Source organism: Pseudopodoces humilis, chromosome 5 (genome assembly GCF_049639895.1).
Source record: "Pseudopodoces humilis isolate 2021_Gansu_Grassland_sample_001 chromosome 5, ASM4963989v1, whole genome shotgun sequence".
Lineage (NCBI taxonomy): Eukaryota > Metazoa > Chordata > Aves > Passeriformes > Paridae > Pseudopodoces > Pseudopodoces humilis.
Genome location: NC_142204.1, coordinates 70848989 through 70855794, shown reverse-complemented (window position 1 = coordinate 70855794; position 6806 = coordinate 70848989). Strand labels below are relative to the sequence as shown.

The window sequence follows — 6806 nt, the reverse complement described above, 5'->3', positions numbered from 1 at the left end:
GCCGTAAATGAATAAAAAACGAGGTTGGATGATTTTGTAACGTAACTCAGCACTTGGGATGAAAAGCAGGAAGTGATTTAAAAGCATGGAGTTGCTCTGAGGTAACATTAGGGTGATCCAGCTCACGAGTCAGGGTCACATCTCTTCCCAGGGCCGGGTGGGAATTGTCCCTTCAGGCCTGGTTTTGCAGCCCTGCTGGGTTTTCCCAGCCTTGTGAGGCACCATCAGCCCCAGGCTGGTCCAGGAGGGCCCTGCAGATGGAGGGGCTGGTGCTCCATCACTTCTCCTGGGGGTGTTTCTCCACAGCCCTTGGTGATGTGATGACCTGGTCAGGTCTGTGCCCTGCTGTTTGAGGTCCTGACAGGGAGCTGTGGGACCAGATCTTTTATTCAGAGACCAAATTCATCCTCTCAGCAGCTGGAGGGAGATCCCTTTATAATAATCACCCTTGAACTTCCACCTTTCCATCCCTGTTTCATCATCTCTCGTGTCTTGGACCAGGCCTTGCTTTAGCTTTGTGGGGACCTGACATTCTAAAATTTTCCTGGAATTTCCTTTAACCCAGGAGGGATGGGAAAAGCAGCAAAACCAGAGCAGCAGAAGGTTTATTTCCACCACTGTCCTGCAGCTCAGCCTCTCCTCCTCCTCTGCCACCTCCAAATCCATCCCAAATCTGCTGCCTGCCTACACTGGGACACTTTGGGGCATTTTTGGCATCAAGGGGTTGAGAGAGTGGCTCCATCAGAGCTTTTGTAGCCGCAGGCTTCAATTTCTGTGAGCTGTTTTATCCTCTGACCCCCAGTGAAACAGGAGAAAAGGAACAGCGATGAGCTGCTGAGCTTGGACCATCTTTGAGAGGTTTTGGAGATTCCTGAGGAGGAAGAGGCTGAGCCAGCAGGGATATGGATTTCTTTTGTTTTCTACTTTGCCTTTTTTTTTCTTTAAAAGCAAACAAAAAGTGACCATGCGCACCTCAAGTGCTCTGTGCCAGGAAATGACAAAAATATTCAGCACTTGCCTGGGTACCTGAGTTTTTTCAGCTCACAGAGAGTTCCTGGGCAGGTAACAAAGCAAAAATAACTCAGTGGAGTGGGAAAGGCGAAGATGAAGAGGGGAGAGAAGGAGGAGGGCGTGGTTGGCTTTCATCTCTTTCAGCTGGGTCTCATCAGGGTGCTCTGGCCAAGCAGAAATGCCCAGTGTGGCTTGGATGGACTCCATCCTTTAAAAACCAGGTTCCCAGGCCAAGCTGATGTGACTTTTGGGAGGGTTTTCTGCCCCAGCAGATGCCTCTGGCAGCCCACAGCACTCCTGTTGTGCATCCTCTTTAACGTGCCCCTCACCACTGCTGGGTGGGTGCAACAAAATGTGCTCTGAGATTTTGATATTTTGATATATCCTGCTCTGAGATATTCCTGAGCAGGAGCTTGGAATAAAAGGGAAAAATCATGTCCAACCATGGCCCTGCAGAGGCTGCTCAGGGTGGAGGTACCACAGCTTTAATTCCATGTATTTTTGGGGTGGTTGGTGCACCTGAATGTTGTTTTTGTTACACACAGCCCAAGGACATTTCTTTAATTGCTTTATCCTGTCCTGGGTGAGATATTTGCTGTTAATTCTTTGTCCCATTTGTGCCTCTCTGAATTCAGATTAACTCCTTGGTGGGGCATTAAGGAATTACCAATAAAGCAATTGTTCTGGGATGGGAGGGATTTTCTGACTGGGAGCAGCTCCTGGCTGAACTCTGGAGGTGGGGCAGGCAGGATTTGAATGTCAGTTATTAGCAACACTTCCTAAAATGCATTTTGATTTGGCAAACCCTGGGGTTTGTGATCACTGGATGTATAAAAACTGTATTTCATAGATTATTCACCTATTTAATATTTTTTTATTACTTTTTGGGTTTTTTTTTCCTTCAGGTACCACTTTTTTCCAAGCTTTGGGTTCCCAGGAATGGAGAATAATGTTGGAATAAGCAAAATAAACAGGTCAAGATGAGACAGTTTAGGTGGTTAGTGGAGACTGGCTCTTCTGTACCTGCACCTAAAAATGAGTGTGGATGAACATAATTCAAACCCAACCCCAAAATCTTTAATCACCTTCTTACCTTTTCTTTTTTTTTTTTTTTCTAATAAATGGGATATCAGACTGTGACCATGAGCAAGATGAAAAGCAGAGGGTGGAAAGACAACATGGAAATTACTAATTTTCCTAATTTTCATCCAGGAAAAGTATCCATCAGGAATAAGTCCAGCAATGGCTAGATGGCAATCCTTGAGTGATTTTAGCTTTGGATGCTGAACACAAAGTTCCTGCTCAAAGTTTCCTCCAAACCTTCCTGTGGAAACTATTTGTTTAGAAATATTGGCTTTTTGCAATGAATAACAATGTCAGTGAAGAAGTCCTCCTGGAATATTTGCCAAGCCTGTGCATTAATCCAGGTACCATGTTCATTTTTATCAGGTTTATTCTTCCCTAGAGGCTGAGCCAAAGAGCTTCCAATTTACCCAGGTCATTAGTGATTTATATGATAATTGGATCTAAGTTGATTTTAACTATTTGCTTTAAATCTCCTGGGATTTGTATTCTTGGACATTTTAATGCCACTGGAAATTTCACTGATTAAGCAAAGACAAGTGTATGTACTTAATTAGTCCTGAAACCAATTAGTCCTTTGTCAGTCAAATTAATCTTGTATCTGGACTTTAAATGAGTTCTAAGAATTTTGGGGTTTGACCTCTGTGGGCTTGAGGGTGGAGTTCAGCACATTCCCCCGGGATGCTCAGCTTGGTCCTCCTTTGTTTTTGCTGCCATGGAATGTCTGAAATGTAGTCATGGGTGATCATCAAAATGGAAAAATGGCCATGGGAATGATGGTAGAGCCGAGCTCCTGAGGATGGAAGGCGATAAGAACACTGAAGTGCTCTCTTGGGTCTTCCTGTCCTCGTGGCAATGGCCCAGAGGGTCTTTGTAGTGCCAGGACAGACTGACAGGATCCTTGGATTTCTTGGGGGTGTCTGAGTGCAGGCTGGATGTGGGAAATGGGATCTTCTTCCCATGCAGAGTGCAGGTTAATACCTTCCCCCAGTTTGTTTTTTTATTAGGATTGGGGTGGATATTCCAGAATCACAGAACAGGGAAGACTGGGAGGTCACTCCCTGGAGGTCACCCAGTCCAAGCCCCCCTGCTCCAGCAGCTTTGGATCCCTTTAGAGCCACAATACTCAGAATTGTGTCCAGACAGCTTTTGAGTATCTCCAGGGGAGGAGACTCCACAAATTCTCTGGGGAGATCTGTTCCCAGATCCCTCCCATCCTTGCAGGACCTCCTGAGAATGGTGATGACCCACCTCAATTTCTGCTTTTTGACTGTGGGACCCACAAGGACTCTGGCTAGGTCAGCATCACACTCCCACTAATTAAACTCATTGTTTTCCTCAATTTGGCATTATCTGCTTTTGTCCACAACAAGTTTTTGGGTGTAGGATCCAAATTCTCCAAGAGTGTGGCTTGTGGACCCCGAGGCCAAGTCTGACACTTAAGAAATGTCAAAATTTTGGTTCTTTTCCAGATTTTAGTTGCAGAGATAGGTGGAGGGGCATCAGTAGGACCAATGTCCTCAGAGGTGGGGAGGAAGGGGCAGATGTGGGGTCTGGATTTATCCTGCCCAGAAGAGGAGGAAGCTGTGCTGGGGAGGGCTGGGATCGGCTGGTGGAAAAGGTCTGGGAGATGAAGGTGTGGCAACAAATCTGCACGATTCCTCTTTTTTCCTTGCAGTCTTTGGACATCTGAAATTCTGGAAAGTCCAGAAGTGGATTTTAGGCTCAGTATCAGCAAGACTTGTCCACTCAAATTTATCTTCCACTCTTTGATCCTCCTCCTGCCATGAGCACTTCCAGGGATACCAACTGCAGCAGGGAATGACCCCTGGGAATAGACAGACGAGGTCATTTGGCCAAGGGTCAGGGAGGAAGTCTGGAGATGGAGCCAAGAATAAACCCCCTGCTCCATTCAGCTCCTCTCCCTCGCTGTCCTTTCCCAGCAAGGCAAACAGCTGGACACATCCAGTCTGCTGGGATCAGGAGCCGAGCCAAAGGTCAGAGCTTGGGCACAGAAGATGCTTCTGTCTGCAAGGCTCTGATCTGGGCTGAGGCCGAGTCAAAGCTGGCTCAGATACAGATGGGTCTGGGGGCTGGGAGGCTGAGGCAGAGCAATGATTATCTGGGAAAATAAACTTGGGGAGGGAGGAGTGTGGAGGGATGAAGGGGTGGGGACTGTGCAAGGTGCAGCTCTGTCCCTGCGGCAGCTCATGCCAGTGCTTTGGTCACCACGAGGGGCCACAGGTGCCTCAGGTCCCCCTTCTGACCCTGACCCCACCTGAGCAGTGTGGCCTTGCACCGCCACAGCCTGAGCTCTCCCCTCTGTAGATGTTCCCACCATGATTCCCATTGTTTTTGGGAGAGGGCCTGCAGGGCTTTGTCCTGTGGCAGCCTCGTGGTGAACCCTGTGCTCTGAGTGCCCCTGCTGGGCCAGAACTTCCATCCACCCTCTCATTTCTCACGAACTGGGGCTCTTTGTCTTGGAGGAGATGTCCAGGACTGTCCCTCTGACCAGGGAAGGATTTAGAGAGTCCCCTGAAATTGGGATAATCATTTTTGGAAGGTGAAGAACACAGCATCCTGATGTAGATCCACCAGAGTGAAAACAGAGAGAGCAGACTCGGGAAGGAAGCCAAACCCACTCTGCTGGCTCTGAGGTTTCACTCAGGCTCTCTCTCTGTAGTGTCTCTTTAGTGTTTTAACCACGGAGAGGCCTTAAAACACATGAATTAATGAATGGCCATTCTTTTCCTCTGAAAAGCTTTTTCCTCTGAAAAGCTTTTTCCTCTTGCCTTCCTGTCATTCCTGCAGCTTCCTCCATTCTAATCCCAGATCCTTCAGATTCAGTTGTTGTCTCGTCCTGTGGATTTATCAGAGGACAGAATTTGGCTGGTGCTTCTGGCCAGGGGTTTCTGTAACTAAGCAGTGACACTTTTCCCCTTAGGATAAACCTTTTGCAAATCCCAAATTAGGAAACCAGGAATTTAGGAAAGTCGTCCTGCAAACATTACTCAGCGTCTCATTCCCTGTCCAGCTGGAGAGGAGCTGGGGTTTAATTCACTCCTGAGCCTGGATGGATTATCTGCTCCCCCACTCCAGTTGGAAGCCCTTTTCTAGGATGTCTGAGAGCTGTCATTTATTATCCACAGAAACTATAAGCTGAAATCTATAGCTGCAGCTTCAGAGAAGGGCAATTCCTGCTGGAGCTGGGAGCTGATGTTGTTAAAACGAGACTCTTCCAGCACAAAGCAACCCTTTAATGACTCTCAAATGCAGCTCAGACAACAACCACACCACTTACACCCTCTCCAAAGAGCCGGGCTCTGCTAAGTGGATTAACTGCTTAGGGAACTCTCCCAGCGTGGTGGCCAAGCTCTGACCTTATAATGGGCCAATTAAAAGGTCATTGTTACTTAGGGTCGCAGCTTCCTCACAGGAAGAGCTTCCACACTCCCCTCTCCCACCCAAGGCCAATATTGACATTTTAATGCCTTAACAGTGGAGCAGTAAATTCATCCTTTGGATTCCTCTTTGCATTTTGGAAGGCACCAAAGAGTTAATACCAGAGATGCTCGCTGGGAAGCACAGGCAGCAGGAAAACCTTGTTGTCAAAGCTTTGTAGGGAAACTCTTTCCATGGGGACAGATTCCCTGTCACCTGCTCTGACACTGAGTCCTGCACCCACCAAACTGGAGCCACCCTGGATTTACCAGATGGAAAAGGCATTTTATACTGGCAGCACAAAGCCACCATCCATCCTTGCCCACGGAGATTATCCCACCCTGCTCCTGGCCCACCTCACCACAGGAAGGTTCCCAAGTCCTTGTGTGTGTGATGTCCCCCAATTCATGGCTGGATTTGATGTCCCCTGGCAGGAGAGCCCAAGGCATCCTGCTGTGACCACACCAAGCCATGGGTGATTCCAGGGATGCCTGATTCCCTCCAGGCTGTCTAAGGAAACCCTGCTGAGGATGGGACACAAAACTTTCCCATCTTGGGAGGATTCTCCAACACCTTTTATTTTTTTTTTATATTACTTTGGCGAGCAGGGGATGGGTGGGGGGGTTAATTCCTAGCAGAAGCACTGCAGTCTTTCTGCTGTCACCTGCCTGTCTGGTCCCTAACCTTGAATGATGCACCCTGGCATCCCCAGGGACTTCCTCTGATTGATTGATCCCTATCTAAGCTGGCAGATGAAGGAGGATATTTACTGCACAGCCAAGAACCCTTCAGAAAGATGTTTTATTGAGGCTGCTCAGGGAACAGGAAATGCAATAAAGCACTGAGAGACAAAAGAAGAGAGGTAAATACACCCTGCTACCTGTTGGAAGAGAGGAAAATACTCCCTCTTACCTGTTGGAAAAGAGGAAAATACCCCCTCCTGCCTTTCAGGCCAAACCTAGAGCTGGAACAGCCCATCCTGCCCACTCACAGGTCACTTTGGCCATCACCTGCAGAAAGGGATGGCTGCTGCTTTCCAGCTGATGTATTGACCCAATAAAAGGTATTATTCCATTGCCTATCATCACTGACTGCAGCAGAGTGCTTTGCAGAGAGTGATGGCTCCCTTTGGAGATGCTGGGAGCAGGAAGAAGTGGGTGTGGATGTGTGTCAGCACGGGAGATTCCTCTGTCTGGAGGCAGCAGGGCTCTCCAAAGACAGTCAAAAGGAACAGCTGCTTCTTTCTGGAGTGGATTTTGTGGAAAGGAGAA

General features: G+C 48.0%; 1 long non-coding RNA gene across 1 annotated transcript; it reads left to right on the top strand.

The window, feature by feature from the left end:
* Positions 1-1270: 1270 nt before the first annotated feature.
* On the top strand, positions 1271-6204 carry LOC148184381 (uncharacterized). Its single transcript, XR_015772533.1, has 3 exons — positions 1271-1485; positions 2224-2438; positions 3773-6204. It is a non-coding gene; the product is annotated as an uncharacterized LOC148184381 (long non-coding RNA).
* The last annotated feature ends 602 nt before the right edge of the window (positions 6205-6806 follow it).